The following is a 21,995-nucleotide window of genomic DNA, read 5'->3' as shown; positions in this document are numbered from 1 at the left end:
CCTAGTGGCCGGACACTGGTCATCCTCCCTCCCTTCTACCGCCAGCAGGACTGTCCTGTGCTTCCTTTTCCCTGTCACAAACAGCTGCGTCCTGTCTTGACAGCTTAAACAAACACATTTTAAAAGGCAGCTCGTGCCAACCTCTGGGTGCTCCAGCCAGTGTTGCCGGCTGATGCCCTGCAAGAGTAAGGGTTCACCTGGCTTGCCAAACCTGAGGCGTCTTTGTGGCACAAAAGCCCCAAAGGGGCCACCTGCCTGCTGTCATCCAGCCAAAGGTCTCCTCCACCCCCTTGGACACCTGAGGAGCAGAAGCGCTAAAGCAGGAGCCCTGCTATTTGTTAGCAGTGGGCCATCAGGGAGTTTCCAAGCTTGGCTTTGATGAAACTGAAAAGGTTGAATCATTAAATGTTTGGAGAATGTGAAGCTGGCGCCCGGCCCTGTGTTTTCTGTAATATCAATTATTCCCGGAGACGGCTGCTGCTTGCTGCGCTGGGAGGAGCTCAGAGAGAGGGAAGGATCGCTTGCTCACCTCCAAGCTGCAGGAGTGCCACTGCCAGGGTGAGCGACGAGGTGGGGGGTCTGGAGAAAGATGTAAGGGGCAGGGGAGGGGCCACCCAGCCTGGAGGGGGTGCAGTGGGAGGAAGGGAGATGAAGAGAGAGCAGATAACCCTATAATTGCTGTCGACTGCTCCTCTGTAACTGATCAGACAGACACCCCGCCGGAGAAGCACCTATTATGTGGACAGAGCCTGCCTGTAAATGACCGCGCTCTGAGCACATCTCTGGAAAGGAGGAATAATTGCTAGTTCTGTCCCAGGAAACTTTGTCTCAGTGCACACCTTCAATTTCTGTCTGTGTACACATCTCCCAGCTGTGGTCAGGCTCCTCTGAAAGTCAGAATTCTACCTCCAACCCTGTTTTTGCCATCTCCTCTGTGATGTATCAAAGGAACTTGGACTCGGCGTGCCTAAGGTGACACCCAAGCTCCGCCGCACACAACTGGCCCTGGTCTCTCTCAGGAACTGGTCCCATTTGCCTGGTGCCCAAACCAGTCCCAGGGCAAAATCCTGACCACCTCTGCTTCCCAAGCCTCCTCATCTCATCCCTCCCAGGGTCCAACAATTCACCCCCCGAAACCAGTCTCCAGCACATTCCACCACTTCTCTGCCACGACCACTCCTCTACCCCGATGCAACAGCCACTAGGCTGGACTCTGCCCCCGCCCCCCCGCCCGCCCCCGCCACCACCGGCCAAAGGTGGCAGCTCCTCATTGCTGCTGGAAGCTGAGAAACCACACGAAGCAGAGTCCAGAACGTGGAGAGCCCGGTCAAGATCAGCAAAACTGGCTGACCTAACCTACACTTGACCTTGGAGAAATAGGTGAGCTCTACCAAGGCCACCTCTCCATGTAGTCAGAACGACCCTTTCAAGATGCAGATCTGATCGTGGCACCCTGCTGCCTGCTCAGAACCCTGCAATTACACTGAGGATAATGACCCAGAAATCTTGAAAAAGTCCTAGCAGGCGTGCTCTGACCCTCCCTCAGTTCCCTGAATATACCAAGCTCCTGTTTATATATTTTACCCCTACCATGCTAAACTTTCCTCTACAATCTCTGCCAGTCTGTCCTCTTGCTGCAATTTACATCATAGGTAATACATTAGATTTGTAAAGCAAAATTCCAAAAATGCATACAGAATCAATTTTCTGCATCACTCTGTCCTCCGACCATTCGGTTCCCTCTTCATACTCCATCCCCACCTCCAGATACTTTCTTAGATTTTAAAGTATATTCCAACACATCCACACGCATACCATCCTCTTTGCTGTGTTACACAAAGGGCAGCACGGTATATACACAGCTCTGTGCCCAATATACCTTAACGTTCATTCTATTTCAGGTCACAAACCAATGCCTCATTTTTCTTGGACACACCCATGGGACGTGGAAGTTCCAGGACCAGGGATCGAATCCTCACTACAGGAGTGACCTGAGCCACAGTACTGACAACACCAGATCCTTAACCGCTAGGCCACCAGGGAACTCCAATGCCTCATTTTTTATGGCTGCATAGTATTCCACCCTATGGCTGCCCCATAATTTATGTAAACCATTCCCTACTCACAAAGCCATATGTTCTTTATCTCTCTCTTTCCCTATTTTAAACAATACTGCAGCCAATAATACTGTACATATAGTACTGGGAGCAAGTTTAGCTAAGGGATAAAATCCCCAAAGAGGAACAGCCAGGCCTAAATGACTGCATACTTGCAATTTTTGGATAAATGTTGCTAAATTGCCCTCCATGGGGGGTTTTAAATGACTCTCCTACTCACAAGAGCCTGTTCTTCGCATCCTTAGGAAAAGACTGCTTTTTTTTTTTGTCACTCTGGGAGCTGAAAAATGGATTCTATGAGATATTTTTAAATGCAAGACTTAATAATTCCCCAGTGTGATGCTTGCACTAATGTTATCTCAGCAGCACCCCAGGGATGTAAGTGAAGCTGTTTGTGGCCAGAGACAACTGGGCTTAGGACACCCAGACCCAGGTACCCAGTGGCCTTGGGCATCCACATCCCAGCCACCTGGATGTGGTACTAGTTAGAAACTAGGATTTCTAGGAGAAAAGAATGTTTTTGCCTCACTTTTATCACTTAAAAAAAACGGGTCATTCATCCTGTTAACAACACAGGGTATTTGGGGGCAGGTGAATTAGCTGGAGGAACAAGGGAACAGAGGAGAAAAGAAAGAAAAGACACTTGGGTCTGGATTATAAAGAAAAAAATGGCTTTCCCACACTGTGTGTGCTCAGTTACAACCTGACCCTCAGCTGCTTAACAAAGTGTCGAGTGGGAGGCTGAGGAGATAGGCTCAGATGAGGGTCAGAGGTCAGGGTGAAAAAGACCACAGACTGGGATTCAGCAGCCTTGCACAAGCGCCGCCTCTAACCCTAGGACTTACATGGCTTCTCTCTGGGACCCAGTCTCTCCCTTTGTCGCAGAGGGGATAATGATTTCCAAGGGTCGTCGGGAGGATGAAATTACATCAGCTATGCAAGCATGCAGAGCACTGTGCCTGGTACCCCAAGTAAATGGTATTTATTATTCCATAATAAGAATAATGATCGTTATTATTTGATGGCAACAGAGTCTAAGCTACAACTCACTCAACAGCTTAAGGTATGGGCCTTGGGTCACGGAACTGGCTGTCCTCCTGGGGTGTCGCTTCACTCGTTGCCCATCATGGGTAATTTTCTGTTTCCTCACCTATCAAATGGGGATAACAGGAAACTCACATGACCTTACAAGGATAAGATGAGATAACGTAAAGACGAGAGTGCTTAGCGCATAAGAGACCCCTCAATAAGCAGTAGCATCCTTTTCAACCTCGGCATCTTGCAGGGAGTCAGGCTCGAGGGAAGTGCGAAGAAATGTTTGTTAGTTTTTGTTAGTTTTTTTTGGTTGTTGTTGTTGTTTTTGCGCAGAAGAGTTGATCTAGCTTCCTCTGCAGAGGCACCCCACCACCCCCGACAACAAGAAGCTCTGCAGCTTCTTCCTTTCTGGCAGGTCGCTGCTCTGGGCCAAATGCAATCTGCAGCCATGGGCCCCAAGCCCTTCCCAACCAGCTGGAGAAGCCAGAGCTCTAATTCACTCTGAAAGGGTTTCAGCGCCACCCCTGTGAGGTCCTTAAATGTTTTATGAGCTCCCTGAAATGCTCAGATAATTAAAAACACTTTCTTAATTTAATAGCTTGGCTTAATGAAACCAAAACTTTATGTTTTATTTGGAAAGGGGTGAACATCCCAGTCATACTTATTAATATTTTTAAGGGTATGGCCAACTGTGTCCAGGAACTGAGGGAAATCACTGCTTGAAGCGGGGAAATGGGCTTTTCTGAGTCTGTGACAAGTCCTGGGCTTATTAGAGCTCATTACATCCAGGAAGCCTGAAAACCTAAATTAGCAATCATCACATATGACGTGGCAGCCTGTTATTAAGGAGGCCACTTATTATAGAAACACGGAATTATCAATTAAAAAGTAGTCCACCCGGGCCCCCAAGGTCCAATAGGATTACCTGTGCCATCCAGGCAGTCATCTCAAAGGGTAACATGGAGAGAAGACTCCTCGGAAAACAACTTTTTCTGTCAAGTCAAATAAGAATGATCGTCTTAGGAGAAAAATTCTGTAATCCAAAAGGTCTGATGCAAACCCAAATGGATCTGGGGGATGGAGGTATCAGCCAAGGCCAAGTATACCAAGGATTATGGGTACGTGGTATCTAGGCAGTGGGGTTCCTTAGAGAGGTCTGCTTGCTTTTTTCCAGGGTGGCCACATGGTGCACCACGGATGAACTTGGACTTCAAGGTCAGATGCAGTGGTGCGCTGGAACTCGCTCACATGACTCAGCACACACTGTACGCAGCTCCCCTCAGCTCCATGGTCAATGGTTCCTAGATTGAAATCAGCCATGGTGAGAGTATGTACACCCTGGAAATAGGCAAACACTGCAAACCAGTGCTTCATCTTCTCTTCAAGAGCCGATTATTCAGCATTAACCAGCATCACACTGGATGGGGGTTCAATCCTGGCTCGTCCATTGTGACTGAGATCATGGGCAATTTATTTCACTTTCCTGAACCTTAGTTTCCCTGACTATTAAAAATGGAGGTGAAGCACTTTCCATGCCATGTGGCTTCATTTTTTGCCTCTACACCACTTATCCCTACCTGATATTACAATAAACCTCATCTGTTCAAGTTGTTGCTCCTGTGCTGTTGTTGTCATGTCTTTCTCCATAAAGCTTCTTCATTCCTCCAGAAATGTGTATTGAACACCCACTATGTCCCAGACACGGATCCAGACAATAGGATGCAGCAGTGAACAAAATAGACCAAAATAGACCAAAATCTCTACCTCTGTAGAATATACAAACAGTAAACAAACGTATAAAGGGTGTGTACCCCAGATGGGGCTAAGCGCCAAACAAAAAATCAAGTAAGGCAGGGAAGAGCACATGGTGAGATCAAAGCAGGTGCTGTGGTTTTTGTTTTTGTTTTTTGTCTTTTTGCCATTTCTTGGGCCGCTCCTGCGGCATATGGAGGTACCCAGGCTAGAGTCGAATCAGAGCTGTAGCTTCCAGCCTACGCCAGAGCCACAGCAGCACCAGATCTGAGCCGCGTCTTTGACCTACACCACAGCTCAGGGCAACGCCGGATCCTTAACCCACTGAGCAAGGTCAGGGATTGAACCTGCAACCTCATGGTTCCCAGTCGGATTTGTTAACCACTGCGCCACGATGGGAACTCCAGGTGCTATGGTTTTAACTAGGGTACCAACGAAGCATCACCGAGGTGACATGTGAGAAAAGAACCACGCAGTAGAAAAAAGAAAAAAAAAAAAAAAGTATTGGGAAAATAAAAAAATAATTGAAAAAACCTCACAAAAACAAAATTAAGTAAAAACACCAAAAAAAACCACACAAAAAACCTGCAAGTGGCAAGGTGATGAGCCACATGGAGAGGAGCGTGCCGGACAGAAGGAGGAAGAGGCGGGCAGGCAGGACTGTGTGGAGTGTGTGAGAAACACACCGCAGGGAGCACTGTGGTTGGAGCAGAGGGCTGAAGGGCACGGGCGGTACACGATAACGTAAGAACGGCAACAGGGACCAGAGGCCACAGGGCATCGTACGACCAACAGAACTTTCTGCAGGAATGGCCATGTTCTAGGGCAATGCTGTTCTCGACGCCAGCCGCCAGCCACACATGCCCACAGGGCACCTGCACTGGCCAGAACAACCGAGGGATGCGCACTCTCCATTTTTAATTTTATTTAATTGCAAATCATTTTAACTGAAAAAGCCCACATGTGGCTAGTGGCTGGTGTTCCCAACAGCTCAGTTACAGACCAGACCACGGTTAATGATTTTGGCTTGTGCTCTGTGTGAGATGAAGAGCCGCTGAGGAGTCTGGACAAAGCAGGGGTGCGACCTGCCTGAGCCCGTGAGGCTGCCTCTGACTGCTCTGCAGAGAATAAACTGCAGGCAGGGCCGTGGAGGGAGCTGGTGCAAACACCTCGCAGGACTCGCAGATGGCACCCCGATGAAAGGGACGGGACTGTGCCCTCTCCTCTAGTCCCGGTTCCTTGCGCACCTATTAGGACACATTAGAGATTTAATAATTTTGAGGGGGGGGGTGAAATGAATTAAGAAAATAAACTCATTATTGGTTGGAAGTTCTTTCTGCTTTGCCTCAATTTTATGGCTTAGCGATGACACATGGATCAGCTTCTCTGTGGGATTAAGTAGATAAGAATTTTGCTGAGAATAAATATCATTCAATACAATCAATATATCTCCAAGTTTATTCCACAGACCTGAGTTTCATGGAATGTTAATGAGTGCTAAATATTAAAAGATGGACAGATTAAAAAGTTCTAGGAAGAAAAAAAATGGGGAAATGCTTCCTTAAGCAAAATAAAAATGCCTTTACTGCACTATCAATGCCTTTAATATACTAATATAAATTGGGTGGCTCCAACAGGCGTAAACACGTAGGATGTATTATCCACCTGTTTTTGACAATGGATCCCCCCGTCTTGCCTTAGTTGAGCATCTGGCCCAGTGGATGGTCAGCAGGGCGCTCCTTAGGAAATACTGTGTTTGAGTGCTGAGTCATGGAAAGCGAAGCTGAAGGTAGGCTGCCACCCCCAGTCATCCTGGAACATATCACCCTGTAGTGTCGTCTCTGTAGGATTTAACCCTGTCTCGCACTACCGCCTTTATTTATATGTTGACTTGCTCATATGAAACTCATGAGAGTTGAGGGTCTCGGCTGTCCTGTTCACAGATGTCGCTCGCTGCCTAGCACAGCGGAAGGCACCAACATTAACCAAAAGAGGAAGCTGGAATCTGTGATCCCTGATACCCTAGGACTGTGGGGAACAACCCTTAGCCAGGCTCCGAAAAGACACAGGAGAACCTGGCCCAGCCACTGCTTTCCAGTTCCTCACTATGAGTCTGAGTTAAACAGGGATGCTTGAGAAGCAAACTGATGAGAAAGCGCAGAATTGGACCAAGAGCGCCCTGACACAGATGCTGCAGGAATTCAGGTCCACCCATCACAAGGGGCTGGGCGGGTCAAGGGAGTCTTTGGAAGAGGTGTGACGTGGGTCAACAAATGGTGTTTGCCCCGCACAGAGCAGCGGACGTGCAAGAGGATGGAGGCCAGGGTCCCTGCGGTGTGGACAGACGGCAAGCTCAGCTCTCTGCGCAAAGTAGTGGCCAAAAGGGTCTGGAGTGACTCAAAGGGCAGCAGTACAAACAGCCCATGCTAGTTGAGGGCATGTCCTAGGCATTTTGCCAGGGTCGTCTAGCTCATGTAACTCTCCCTGAAACCAAAAGGATGGACGTTAGGCCACTTCTACGGATGAGGAAGCTGAGTCTGGACGAGGAGTCAGACAGTCTTAATTAGCCACCATGAATACTGCCTCCTGAAATCATTAGAGGTCTTGAGTGGCGATCTATGCTTCTATAAATACTACCATGCAGGAGACAGAGGCGGAAAGCATCTCCAACTTGGGATTTCAGGGTTGGAAAGACCTACCTGTGCTGATCAGGGGCGTAGGAGGGCTCAAGGAAGTTTTCACAAAGCAGGTGACATTTTAGCAACATTTTCAAGCAAGGATGTCTCCCCCAGGCAAAACGGATGGAAGGGTGAGGGGTGAGGCTCACAGGCAGGGACCCGGCAGGGGCAAAAACAGGGATGCGGGGGGCAGGGGACGGCATGTGTGTTCAGCATCACGGGCAAAAGCCAATCTCTCCCAGTTCACATTTGAGTGAAGGTCGGAATATTCAAATCAATGTGTAAAAAAGCAATGACTGCCAGACCTCTCGGGAGTCATAAAAAAATTATTTCTGTAGAATGTTCTGGCAACAAAAAGCCAATTAAAACCCCAGGAGTCGGTGACTGAGCACACAAAAACTAAATCCTTCTGAGGCCACATGGCCTCTCCTCGGGTTCTTTCTCCTCATTGATCGCATTTAATTGGAAGAAGTGGCCATGGGTAGAGCGACGGTGAGAGCATGGATCTCACTTAAAATGGGCCCCTTAATAATTATTGACTGTACCTTCTATAATAAGCCCTATAATTTATCGCTCCAGTTTCGCTTCCTGGGTCTCATATCAATACCCTGCACGTGCAGCAGTAGAAGGGGACGAAGCGTTGGGCAGTGGGCACAGACTTAGTTAACGCTTTGTCCCTGACAGTCACTCTCTTTGCAGTGGAGGAGCCACAATCAGCAGCCCAAACAGCCCCCTCGCTGGGATAAAAATGGCATAGGGGAGAAGAGGGCGACAGAGCCTTTGATTGCTGTTTCTGCCACGTGTGAACCGGCTCTGACTCCCATCTCTGAAACAGGAGCACTATGTTTCAAAGTTGCTGAAAAAATCACAATCGATAGAGCATGTAAAGAACTTGACTCCAGATCCAGGTAGTAAGGGTTCGATACAGGCTTGTTTCCCGACTTTATGCTCTCTGTCACAGGTGGGAGGGATCACCAGAGGTCCCTGCGGAGGGCTTGTCCCACAGTCTGCTCTGGGATGGGGAGAAAGGACACACCGCATGGAGAAGACGTGCCTTTGGCTAGAAGGGGGCCTGGGGTCTAGCTGAGGGCACAGGTGGCACAGACATGATACAATGAGAGAGAGGACAGCTTTCTTTCAAAGCTGGCTTCTCGGGGGTAAAGGAATTTGAAGGATGCAGGAGGGACGGCTTCCACAGAGAGGTGAGACTCAGAGGATCATCAGGATTTGGGGACAGTGGACGGTGAGGGAAGGAAAACATCATGAGCGAAGCTGCCAAGTGGAGCTGGTCTTCAGGTCATTAACAACCCTTAACTGTCACACCTGTGACTATTCAAGCTTTACTTCTCAAACAGGTAAAGGAGTGGGTTCCAGAAAATGCACGGAAGGCACAGGATTGGACAACAGAAAGGATTCCTCTGACATTAAAGTGGTATCTGCCTGGTGGGCGAACCGCTCTTGACTGCAGATGTATGAGCACGGCTCTCTGAGATGGTGCAACTAACCTTTGCATCTTCACATACACGTTACTCATTCTAATGGAGCAAAATCTAAAGCTGTTCTGTCGTCATGTCGCAGTGATGCTCCAGCCTGAAGTGGGGGGGGGGGAGTTGCCCCCAGACTACTGATCATTTTAATTTTCTTAGTATCCCCAAAGACGGGTCAATATTTAGGAAAATTATATCTGCGATTTCACGACAGAGTACACATGAAAATGGCTCCTAAGTTTATCTTTTTTCCAAAGCTTTGCATGATTTCAAGAAAATGCACAGTGGAAGAGAGAAGCCATCCGGTGCTTCTGTGGTTTGTGTTTTGCTAAATGCGAGGCTTAGTAAGAAACTGCTCTGAGAAGATGAGACGAAGAGACCAATTTAAGTGGGACACAGGCAGTAAAATATTATTAAGTCACAAGCAGATTAGGTAGAGTGGCTGCCAAGTCAAAATGAGAACTGTCCCCTGCAGCTCTACCAGAGATCTCTGCATAGACCCCACCAGCTAAGTCTAGGTCTTTCTCTCGTTCTTGAGTTTCTTTTAATGGGATCGTGCCCCAGAACTCACTCTTGATCCCCTTCTCCTTATAACCAACCAAGCTGTGGCCCCCAAAACACACTCTTGTGACCACAGCATCACTTATCACCACTGCCTGTGCCACCCTGCCCCTATTTCCCACAAACGCCATCAGTTCTGTGACATCATTGTCCTCTAAGGCTTGAGTTAGCAATACATTTCAAAAAATTCTAGTGCCATTCACTGTACCACATGTTCTGGATGTAAGGACCTATCCAACCATCTCTTTTCTCCATTTACTGAGTAGCTACTATATACAAGGCACTCTCCTGGGGAAGCAAAGCTACAAAGGCCAGATTCCCGACAACAAGCAGCTCAGTTTCCTGAATTGCAGGATACATCTCCAAGGCTTCCAGGGACTCAGTGGGAGAATAGGTTTCTTTATTAAATGATTTGATAACAGTTGAATCCGCTGAGCCTCCTCCAGACCCACTGTGACGTCCTAGGACAATGACTGGGCTCTCCCTTTTTCCCCTTCCCATCTCACCAACCTCCAATTAGTCTGTCAACCTTCACGAGGGAGCTCAAAGGCTTTACTCCGCGTGGGCAGATCAGGCAGGTTTTACTTGTGCCCCCTTACATGTCACTATCTTGCGGAGTATTTCTTGGGTAGCCTTAATCCCTCTATAGTAAATGGTGTCACTGAAGCCTCTGACTTTCTTCTACTAGACTTGAGTGCCTTGACGCCTAGGCTTTGACTTTTTCATCTCTACAGCCCATGTCTAGTCCAGCGCCTGACTCAACATATGCTTGTTACCTGAGTGTGATGAAAGGGTGCGGCTGGTGTTGCATGTCCACGCTCCTCTGCGTGGACACACACGTTCGGTCCATTCCTGAAACTTAATGCCCCTCCTTATCCAGGTCCAGCTTAAGACTCATTGTTTACATAATACCTTGACCTACCCCCTCCATTCTGGCATTGAGCCAGAACTCCTGGGGAGATCAAGGGCCAGGAATTTTTCCCTTTGAAGGCAAGGCAGCATGCAGGCCAAATCATTCCACTTAGGACCAGATGGTTGCATGTGCCTCTGGAACTGGTCCTTTGCTGTTGTGCGTGTATCTGTTCTCTCTTCTCAAAAGAATGTTCTCCTCACGACAAGACCTAATATTGTTGGGTTACTGTTGTTCTTTTACCCAGTGAACCCGTGTTCTAAACTTTGGTTTGGTTGAGGTATTTTGCTCGTTTGAATGTCAAACTGCATGTGATAAGTAAAGACCTCCTGGTTATCCTCTGCTCAGCATGGATAACCAGGATTACTACTCTGAGTTAGTAAAATCCCAGCCCAGATGCTGAAAATTAACTTTTCCTAAGACTGTGACACTATTTCACGGTAAATGCATGAATTATTTCAAGCAGCTGAAATACCCAAAAAAGGTTTTAGAAACCCCAGCAGTACTTTTATAGGACTCCAGCAGTATGTAGAGAGTAGATACACAACCACAACCTGGAAAAAGAAGAGTAATCCTGAGTAACACAAGGAATAATAACAATAAGCACAAGTAACAAAAACTTTGAGTGACACGGCTGCCTGTCAACTACATGTCAGGTACTTTTCTTGTCTCAGATCTGCCACTTACTATGTGACTTCTAGCAAAGTCACACGGTCTTTCCATGTCTCGGGATACCATGTATATAAATAGGGGCAATATCTCCTTCTTGTGGAGGTGGGGGTTACAAAGATTTAAAGGATGCAATGAGGTAATAAAGAAACTTTACTTAAGTGCCTGGTACTTTCTGGAACAAGGTCCTGCCAGAAAGTGGTGGCTAGCTATTACTATTTTTCAGACTCCCTCTCCTCTACTCTCTTTTCAGCTTTCTTTTTTGGTCTTTTTAGGATCACACCCACGGCATATGGAAGTGCCCAGGCTAGGGAGTCTTATCAGAGCTACAACTGCCGGCCTACATCACAGCCACAGCAATCCCAGATCTGAGCCGCGTGTGCAACCTACACCACAGTTCACAGCAATGCCAGATCCTTAACCCACTAAGCAAGGCCAGGGATCGAACCCACAGCCTCACAGTTCCTAGTCAGATTCGTGTCTGCTGCACCACAACAGGAACTCCGCTTCCACTTTCTTGCTGTGTAACAACCTATGGCATTTCAGAGTAGGGAGCACTGGATTTTAAGGAAGACATTTAATAGGACTGCATGGCCAGGGGAGGGAAGAAGTGAGGCAGGGGAGCTCACTGGTTTCTATAAATCATGCAGAATTTAATTGGAAGCGGTGGTGGTTGCTATGGTTGGAGGACAAAAGAATGGAGGTAGCTCATTACATTGACGTGTCAGTCCTGATCAGGTGAGATTGAGAACTGGAGAGAGGGCCAGCCGAGACTGACCACCCATCACTTAGGCTTAAGAAAATCAGTCAGCTGTTGAGGAAGGCTCATGAGGAAGCCACACTGTGCTCTGGACAGAAGCAGGGGTACTAGCCAAGGTGGAGCTGCTAAGATGCGTTTGGAATGTTAGTCCCAGTGAAATGTGATATTTCAGACCCCTCGTGGGCTCACGCCGAGAGAGAAAAGAGGAAATAAAAAAAGCCAACCAATTAATACTCCACCAACCCAGGTCTGCAGGAGCCTTTGGGGGAAGAAGCCAGAGGCTCCTCGGTTGGTTTAGTCCAAGTCTCCTGGCTCCATCATAAGTGGAATTTATAGTTGGTTCTAAGGAGTGATGAAACTCCATCCATTCTGATTTTAACCCCCCGTTAATACTGTAGCTTCTCCCTGGGGTCCCCAGCCTTCCCCCTGCCCATTTTATCCCTCGAGGAGATCAGATCGGCAGCTACCGGCTCACTGTTTGAATACTCTATGTCAGGTGATCTTCAATCACGTCCTGGTCTGTGAATTGCCTGGGTTAGAAGCTGCAGGCAACACAGGGGAACGGCTCACAGGAGCAAAGATGTGAGAGAAACCCTTCCCCACACGCTCTGTGTTGAAATCTCAGCCATGAACTTTCTCCATTTGAAAATGAGACTATGCTATATCAACGTGTCAATAGACACACACACTCGTTATCACTGTGAATCTCCTGGATCGGCCCATCCTTTGCGAGTGAAGACATCTGCCCCCAGCCCGGCTCGCCATTCAATTTCCAGGCTGCCTAACTTTAAATTTTGAAGACGTGGCTTTACTTCCATTTGGTGGGAACATACCCCTAGTACCTTAAATATCTATAGAGTTTCATTAGTCTGGTAAAATACTTAGTCATATGTAACCAGTTTTAACATGAACCTAATTGTACCCACATCTGTGTCTTCAGGAATCATCGTTTACAAGTTAGCCAACAGGTCTGAGAGCACAGATGCCCTTGCTTAAACCATGTCTCTTCAGGGCAGACGTGCATTTTATTTATATAATGAACTGGTTGTCTGACTAGCTATATAGCAACTCAGGTGTTTTTAAATAAGTGGAAAAAATGTAGCGTGGAAACTTAATTCTGCTCCTGGCGCAGGGTGATCAATCTCGCCAAACATCTTTATTTTTTTTACGGTACATTAAGGGAACATTTTTATTTAGTGGAGTCATAGATCTTCACATTACTGGGAAGTGTGTTCTTATACGGCATTTCTGTCTTCGGAACTGCCTTGGGAAGACATCCCCTCACTGGGACTCCCACTGATGCTCTTCTGGGGGAGGAAACGGTTCAAACTGGACATGAATTAACTGGACATCAAAGAACGCCTTTATGCCCCTCACCACCAAAGGCTTGGTCTGCAGGGGAGGTCTGTTTGTAAAAGGGTGGGCAAGGCTTTTGAAACGGAACGATGAATACGTGGTTTGCCAAACTATCCTTTCAACTTGTGTGCACTCTGGAAGTTTCCCGAATAACCAGTTCTTGAAAAAGAACCAGCAACACATGGCGGGGGAAGGCTCTCTATGGGACGATGGCTAAAATCCACTTCCCACAGACACATCCGCCGGTGCTGTGTCCCAGCCACTGAGCCGAAGACTACAGAGCGGAAACAGGAAACGGCGCTCAAAGACATTCCTCCCCTGGTTGAGGTGACAGATGCTGGCTATGGACTGAATGTCACCATCCCCCCCCCCAAAAAAAAAGTTCCTCCATTGAAATGGAAAGCCCCAGTGTGAGTCTGGAAGTGGAGGCTCTGGGGGAGGGGTCTTGAGGTCACCAGGGGGGAACCCTCAAAAGACACAAGAGAGGTGACCCCTCCCTTCATCACGTGATGAGACGATGGAGAAAGAGCTGCTCTGCAAACCAGGAGGAGGACACGCGTCAAACATCGAATCTGCCAGCACCCTGACCTTGGATGTGCCAGCGTCCAGAACTGTGAGAAAGAAATATCCGCTGTGAAGCCACCCTGCCTATGTCTGCCGGGGTAAATGGTGCCGTGGTGAAATTGCTCTGGGAGCAAAGCTGAAGGGGCCATTTATTTCAACTGTAGGACCGGGGAAAACGCCGAGAGAAGACGATGACTGAGTGGATAGTAAAAGATGGTCACGAAGAGAGTTCCTGTCGTGGCTCAGCTGTAATGAACCCGACAAGGAACCGTGAGGATGCAGGTTTGATCCGTGGCCTTGCTCAGTGGGTTAAGAATCTGGCGCTGCGTGAGCTGCGGTGTAGGTCGCAGATGTGGCTCGGATTCTGCACCTCTGTGGCTGTGGCGTAGGCCGGCAGCTGTAGCTCCGATTCGACCCCTAGCCTGGGAACTTCCATATGCCTCGGGTGTGGCCCTAAAAAGGCTAAAAAAAAAAAAGAAAGATGATCATGAATTTAAAATTTCAAGGAAGGCATACACAAAATAGTAGAGATGTAGACTGAGAAAGATGGACCTAAAGGGAGTATTCCACGTTCCCTGCTTCCCAAAAAGGGGTCCGGAGCAATTTTAGGGCTAGTTATTAGTCGGATTAAAAGGGAAAGGAGGCTAGAAAGCTGAGTTACAGGCACATTTTAGCCACAGCATGAAATCTCGGGATGAAGCCTATGAAAGTTAACTTGGAGAATTAGAAATTCATTCAAGGGATGAGATAAAGGGAGTATCATGCTCCCAATATGGTTTTAAAAGAACAATGTTGTTATTTAGCGATGTGAAGGATTTCAAAATGAATTTTAGCCAGAGCGCCTTCAGCGATTTCCAAGCAAGGTGGTGAGCCTGCGTGAAGCGGGGTAGCGGCGGTTCAGAGAGGGGGCACTGCGCACAGGACACAGAGAAAGGCTCAGACACAGCTCGGCGCACTAATTGGATGGGATGGAGAGACACTTGCTACCTCGCCAGACACCCAGATTTTTCCCCCTCTACCTTTGATGTACAAGGGTTTTCTTGCTCAGTCCGATCCTACCTGGAACTCGGTGCCCCACTTAATCAGAGGGTGAAAGAAGGGGCAGAAGAGGTCAGAGATCGAGAGAGAGAAATAAAATGAACGGGTCATGGGGATGGGGGGGGGAAGGTTCCAGGATGAAGGAAACCACTGATGGTCACAACGAGGACAGCCCATTCCAGACCATCAAGGAACATTCAGAGTTAAGGGGACCCAAGAGAGATCTTGTTGCCATAGCAACGCAGCCTCTTCTTCCAGCCAACTCTCTCATTCAGGTACCATGGCTCATGCAGTCTGTGGGTCACCCATACCCACAAGGTCTTCCTGAGCCTCGCCTCACAGGCCCCTTTTGCTGCATATTGATTACACTCCAAGGAGGTGGTCAGGACTGGACATGAGTTGCAGGCAGCCGCTAACATCAAAATGGCACCTCAAAGAAGTAGCAGCTTTGGGATTCATTAGCTCATTATTTTTATCAACATCCCTGAGATTTTTTTTTTTTTTTTTTTTTTTTTTTTTTTTTAGCATTTTACAGATGACACAACTGAGGCATCTATCTGGAATGTGAACCAGGCCTGACTCAGGTCACGGTCTTCTGTGCAGCACTAGGACGTGCTCCCACATCACAGGCCTCGAATCCCGAGTCCTCACGGCTTTCCATCACGTATTCATCCACACATTACATGGCAGCTCACAGTCAGGCACTGCACTGGACCCTGTGGGCAACAGTGTATACACACAAGTGTCATTTCTGCTCTCATGGCAATAACAGCCTGGCCAGAGAGAGATTTCTCCAGTAATAAATATCACTACAGAAAGAATGAGATGAGCACTCAAGGGGAGGAGACACTGTCCGGTCAGACTTTACAACGACCTAGAGATACTGACCAAGCATCCACTTGGTGCCAAGCCCTTGACTAAGCCCTGAAGGTACAGAGAGAGACTCAGTGCCCGTCCTCCAGGAACCTGCCATCTCCAACGAGGAGGCGCCTTGTAGACACAGCCATGGAGCGCGATGGGTGCCAACAGCGTGAGGCCTCAGCAGAAAACTCAACTGTCTGGAGACACGGATCTGGGTTCATGGGAAAAGTTTTCAGAGGCTGCTATCTCTGAAATTACATGCAATGAAGGAGTACAAATTCTTCAGGCACATGTAGAAATGTGCCTTCAGTGGGGTAGAGAGAGCATGAGAATGATGAATCTTGAAAATGAAGTCTGGGTTTACGGCTCTGTTGCAGTATGTTGGTGCTTCATTTTTTGTTTGTTTTTTTTGTTTGTTTTTTTTAATTATGGCTTAGGATTGATTGCCACAGACCACCTGTGTGTTTCTAAACCAGTGTGTATCGATAAATCCTTGAATTTAAAAAATTAACTGATTAAAAGAAAAAGACTACTCCTGACAGGGCAGGGATATTCGAATTTGAAAACTGCCTTTGTGTTGTAATGCATTAAGGGGCGAAATTCTGCACCGTGCCCCCACTGTCTCCTGGTGGCCAACAGGAAGTACGAAGTCTGACTGTATGTGACAGAGGTCCTCAGATTTGCAGCCGGGACACCCAGTCACGCTGTGTGGTGAGAGGCGAGTTCAAGAACTCCTCCGTGGTCGGAAAGAGTTCATTTTAACCAAAGAAGCGAGGGGTCGACGGCCTCTCAAATGAAACAGATAAGGCGAACAGAGGGTTCTTGTCAGAAACAAATGTTATGTCTCTCCCTCCTGAAAAGCTTACAGATATTATCAGGAGGAGTCTAGTTGCGCCTAAAACAAGTCCCTGAGAAGTAATATTAACCAGACGCTTGGCAGATCGTTTATTTATCTCCCCCTGAATTCAATAAAGAGAGCCATATATAAATAAGGGAAATAATGCAACTGTAAGTCATTTATCACTGGCGAGAAAGCCATTGTCGCCCTTATCTCTTCAACGATGCTCCGTTTCCACTGGTAATGAATTACAGGGTTGCCACATCCCCGGGACAGTGGAGCCAAGCCAGGGGCTACAGCTCAGACCCTGCGTTCTGGAGACCCTGGTGGCCGCCGTCTCGGGCATATGCCCTCTACCCTTAGATGCCTATGGGCAGCCCAAGGTCAAGGACTGGTATTCTGCTTGGGAGAAAAAGAAATTATCTAAGAAAACATTTATTCCATGTTTTAGGTATTTCTGAGGGAGGTGTGGTCAAGGGCTCATTAACGAGGCAGCATTTTATTCATTATGTCTATTGTTCCCGTCTTCTTTTTGGCCATTTACTAAAGGAACATGTACAGCTCGGCTTCAGAGACTCTGGGATGCATAAGAGGTGGACATCTAGGCATCAAAATGGCAGCTCATTTGTTCATTTTACTGGAGCTGCTGCAGCTGCTGAGGGCAGGGAGTATCTGCCGCAGACTGGTTTTCTTTAGTTCTTCCCACAGACTGAGCATGGGAACTATTTTTAAATTTCACTTGAGAGAGGAAGAAACTACACGCCTGGGAGAACGAGTACCGTGTCCACTGTCGCAGAGCCAGTTCGCAGCGAGAAGAGACCTGAATCTCAGTCGGACTCATTGCCTTTCCTGTGGGTTGAGTTGGACGAACCTAGCATACTCCTAGTCGGTGTGCGTGATGGACAAGTGAGGCCCAAAGCAGTGGCTGGCATCTTGCAGCCCAGAGTAAAGCACACAGACTTCACACGGCTACTGGAACCAGCAACATTTTCAAGAGGAAGGATGACATGGCCAACACTGAATTTTAAGAAACCTATCTCTGATGGCACCGCAGCAAACATACAGGAGTGAAAAACAAGGGAATCATGAGGTAGGGAGGCCAAACAGTTGGGCCACTGAGTAGCTAGGTGGTAGTTAAAGAAAGCCATGGCCGTGGAGACGGAAAGGAGAGCAAATCCCAAGGAACTAATTAGCGGAATGTTCTGACATCATGCATGAACTGTCCACGCCCCAAGGCCCAGCTCTGGTCCCCTATCTTAGTTTTCATTAGCCTATTAAGAACATGTATGCTGAATGCTCTGCTGTGATATTTAGGTCCTTTCTTTTTTTTCTTTCTTTCTTTTTTTGGTCTTTTCTAGGGCCGCACCTACGGCATATGAAGGTTCCCAGGCTAGGGATCTAATCGGAGCTGTAGCCACAGGCCTGTGCCAGAGTCACAGCCACGCGGGATCCGAGCCACGTTTGCGACCTACACCACAGCTGACGGCAACACCGGATCTTTAACCCACTGAGCAAGGCCAGGAATCGAACCCAAAACCTCATGGTTCCCAGTCGAATTCGTTAACCACCGCACCACGACAGGAACTCCGTGGGTCCTTTCTTAACCCTTTCTTATGTTCCTAGGAAAGAGGAAGACCATCCTGAAGCACTGGCGTCACTGTCGGCACAGACAGTGACTGGGCCACCCGCTCAGTATCTCTGCTGGGAGCTGCCCTGCCCCATAGCCTCAGTCTATCCGGCAATGAGGTGGACTCCTGGCTGAGAAGAGTCCAAACATAGGTGGTATCTGAGCCAAAGAGGGTGAAAGTCTCTGCCCTTGAATAGAGGATAGATCGTAAGAAACCCCAGCTTCGGTCAGCCTGGTCTCCAGAGGTCACATGTAGGTGAGCGTGTTTAGTCACGTGAACTGGAAAAGAACAACTTCAACAAAGACCAATGGACTAGACAGACAGAGAAGCACCAAGAAATGGAGAGAGTCCCTGACACGCTTAGATTCAAATCCAATCCCATGGAGTTCCCGTCGTGGCTCAGTGGTTAACGAATCCGACTGGGAACCATGGGGTTGCAGGTTCGATCCCTGGCCTCGCTCAGTGGGTTAAGGATCCTGCGTTGCTGTGGCTCTGGCGTAAGCTGTTGGCTACAGCTCAGATTAGACCTCTAGCCTGGGAACTTCCATATGCCTCGGGTGCGGCCCTAAAAGGACAAAACAAAACAAACCAAAAAAAAAAAAAAAAAAAAAAAAATCCAATCCCATTCTTGGCTCATTCCTTGCTCTTGAAAATCATGATGTAACCCAGCACCTCATGATACAAATTTCTCCCTCCCCAGTTTCTCTAGTTAAAGTGAATGTGAATTGCTTGGATCTGAAAGACCCCTGAAAAGGTACCAGTGTCTAACGTGGGCTTTGGGGCCACTGAGATCTTCACAAGTTTCTTTTTCCCAGCCTCTACCCCAAGGCCTCACCACGTAATCACCTCCCCGGAAATGAAATGGGAGAAATAGTAGCAAGTGGGTCCTCTTAGGCCATATGCTTTGTGGGCAAAGATAAAGGGACTGCTCAGTGACTGAGAAACTCCTGTACTCTAGGATGGTACTAAAGACCAAACCTTGGTCTCTATGTCTGATAAGCTTTATGAGGGATGATTAGAAAGCAGAAGTGGGTCACCAGTGCTTGGTGGGCCAACCTATGTCATTTTAGCCATGTCATTTTATGGGCCATGTCATTTTAGCTGTGCCTACTGGACACTGCCGGCTGACCTGATGACCCTCCCCAGGCCACACGCGTAGAATCCAGTACCTCTTGGGGCCCCTGAGGCTGCCGGGATACAATACACCCAACCAAATTGGCAGCTTCTTCATTCCTCTGCCTGGCGTGCTGAGAGTCTAAATAACTCTTATTACAATGGATGGAGCCAGAACCCTCTTCCTTGTATCCCTCTGAATGGTGGGAGGTACAACTAAATTTTGCTGTGATTTTTGGAAAGCCATTGCTTTGGAAGCAGTCATCATACGTTGTTAAAACCAAGAAATAATCTACAAATGATTCTTGTCCCCAGTATGGCCAAGGAAGCAGGATGAGAATAGGCTTTCAACACAGAAGTTACTTGTCGTAATGTTTCAACACCACATGAATTCAAAAAGACAATGTCACAGATCTCATGAAAATAGTAAGGAAAACAGAACATAATTTACGCTGATCCAGAGATGAGGACATGAGGAATGTTCACAATTCGACTGTCACTTGGGCCAAGTAGAAGGCTCCTGACGTTGTTCTGGGTTCCATGCAGTGTGTGTTCCAACATCTAATTGACAATGGGAACGCAAAGGGTATGGCCAGGAAGAGTTGAGGCATCTCCAGGACTGGAGAGCCTCTGAGGTCCTAAGCACTTACTTCCTCTCTCCCACAATGGGAGTAGGTGCTACTTCACATCTGAAGACTGTCAGTCCAGAGCGATTGCAGCTAATACCAGCATTTACTATACGCTTCACGTTGTGCGGAGCATTTTATGTCAATTATCAAGTAGCTCACAACCACCTTCTGGGTCAATGCATGATCTCACATAGGAAGAAACTCAAGCGCAGAGAGATGAAACGAAACTTGTTCCAAGTGACCCAGGGAGTGTGTCCATGTCACTTCCGTCCGAATGGTCTGACTCCAGAACCTGTGCCCTAACCACTACTTCCCGATGGTTGACACCCAGCCTGGAGATGGCAACGCTCGTGTCTGCATAAAGGAGATGAGGAAAGGGAAGACCTGAGTATGTATTATGTGCCAGACACTACGCTAGGTGTTGGCCACTTTGTGGACATTATTTTGCTTAATTATCAAAACCACCCTGTGAAGCTGTGAGATAACGTGCAAGAGATACATTGACTTGCACAGTATGCCCCATAAACCCCCTTTCTCCCCCTCAACTCTTTGCCTTCCTCAAAGCATGAAGACAGGCTGCCATGATTTACTCTAGAAAGTGTGAGATGTTACCTTTATGTCTAAGATCCATCTCAAAGTAATTTGTTGTCTGTGGAGTGAGGTACGGGTCAAGTTTTTTTTCCCCCTCTTTGCTTATCCAGTTAGTCCACCAGAACCAACAGACTGAATACATGTGGATCCATTTCTGCACATGATTCTGTTTCATTGACCCGAGTTGTCTGTTCTTGCACCAAAAAAGCCTAGAGGAAAATAAAGGCATCCAGCATCTCGTAGGAACAGGACTTTCCACGAACTCAGAGCTAATATTGGCCACATTTTGGTCTGTTTCCCTTTGGACACACACACACATTTTTAACATAATTCTTACGAGACCGTATATATAAATGTTTATCTTGCTCTCTTTTTTTAACTTAAGATTACAGGAGCCAAATTTTCCATATCATTAAATATCTTCTGAAAACATTATTTTTTTATGGCTGCATATGTTCCATCATTTCTATTTAACATAATTTATTTAACTATTTTGGCATGCATTTCATTCCCACATTTTTGCTATTTATAAATAATGTTGCAATGAACATATTTGTGCATAAATATTCATACACATTTCTGACTTTCCCTCAAGAAGAAAAATGACTGTGTCAAAGGGCATGCACTTTGCCCTGGCAGTCCATATATTCTGCCAAATTACTTTCCATATCAATTGTATAACTTAAAACTCCCTCTGGCACTTTATATGAACACTTATTTTTCTGCACTCTTGCCAAACCTGAATATTACCATTTTTAAATCTCTGCTAATTTTATAGCTAAAATGATTCTTTATTCATATCTTAATTTGCTTTAACTTACTTTCAAGTGAAACTGAATATCTTTACATATTTTGGTGTTTGCTGTTTCTTCTTCTGTATCTTGTCTAGCTTGGATCTTTAGCCCAAGAATACTGCAGTTAAGAGTTTAGTGGGCAGGGGCGGGTTTAATGTTTCCTAAGCATGAGACCTCTTATAAATTAACTTTTAAAAATTCAGAGTTCCCGTCATGGCTCAGTGGTTAACAAATCCAACTGAAACCATGACGTTGTGGGTTCGATCCCTGGCCTTGCCTAGTGGGTTAAGGATCCAGCATTGCTGTGAGCTGTGGTGTAGGTTGAAGATGCGGCTGGGATCCTGCCTTGCTGTGGCTGTGGTGTAGGCCAGCAGCCGTAGCTCCAATCCGACCCCTAGCCTGGGACCCTCCATATGCCACGGGAGCTGCCCTAGAAAAGGCAAAAAAAAAAAAAAAAAGAAATTCTGAAGGAGAAAACCAAAATTTTACTCTCTCCACTTGTCATCAGTTACAATCCCACCGGGTCCTGAGATAATCACCAACCCCCACCCTTTCCCCAAAACGCAATATGGGATTTTCCTCTTTTTAAGTTATAAGAAGCCACAGACAGCACT

The 21,995-nt window shown here is 47.2% G+C and overlaps 1 protein-coding gene across 1 annotated transcript in view; it reads right to left on the bottom strand.

The window, feature by feature from the left end:
• Positions 1-4,329, bottom strand: part of LOC106510465 — a 419,655-nt gene extending 415,326 nt beyond the window's left edge. Inside the window, exon 1 of the mRNA XM_021097070.1 lies at positions 4,078-4,329. The gene's annotated coding sequence lies outside the window, so the exon portion shown is untranslated. The remainder of the gene's footprint in view (positions 1-4,077) is intronic.

This window comes from Sus scrofa, chromosome 6, assembly GCF_000003025.6.
Source record: "Sus scrofa isolate TJ Tabasco breed Duroc chromosome 6, Sscrofa11.1, whole genome shotgun sequence".
NCBI classification, from domain to species: Eukaryota; Metazoa; Chordata; class Mammalia; order Artiodactyla; family Suidae; genus Sus; species Sus scrofa.
Note: the sequence above shows the minus strand (reverse complement) of the source record. Positions and strands in the feature narration are given on the sequence as shown.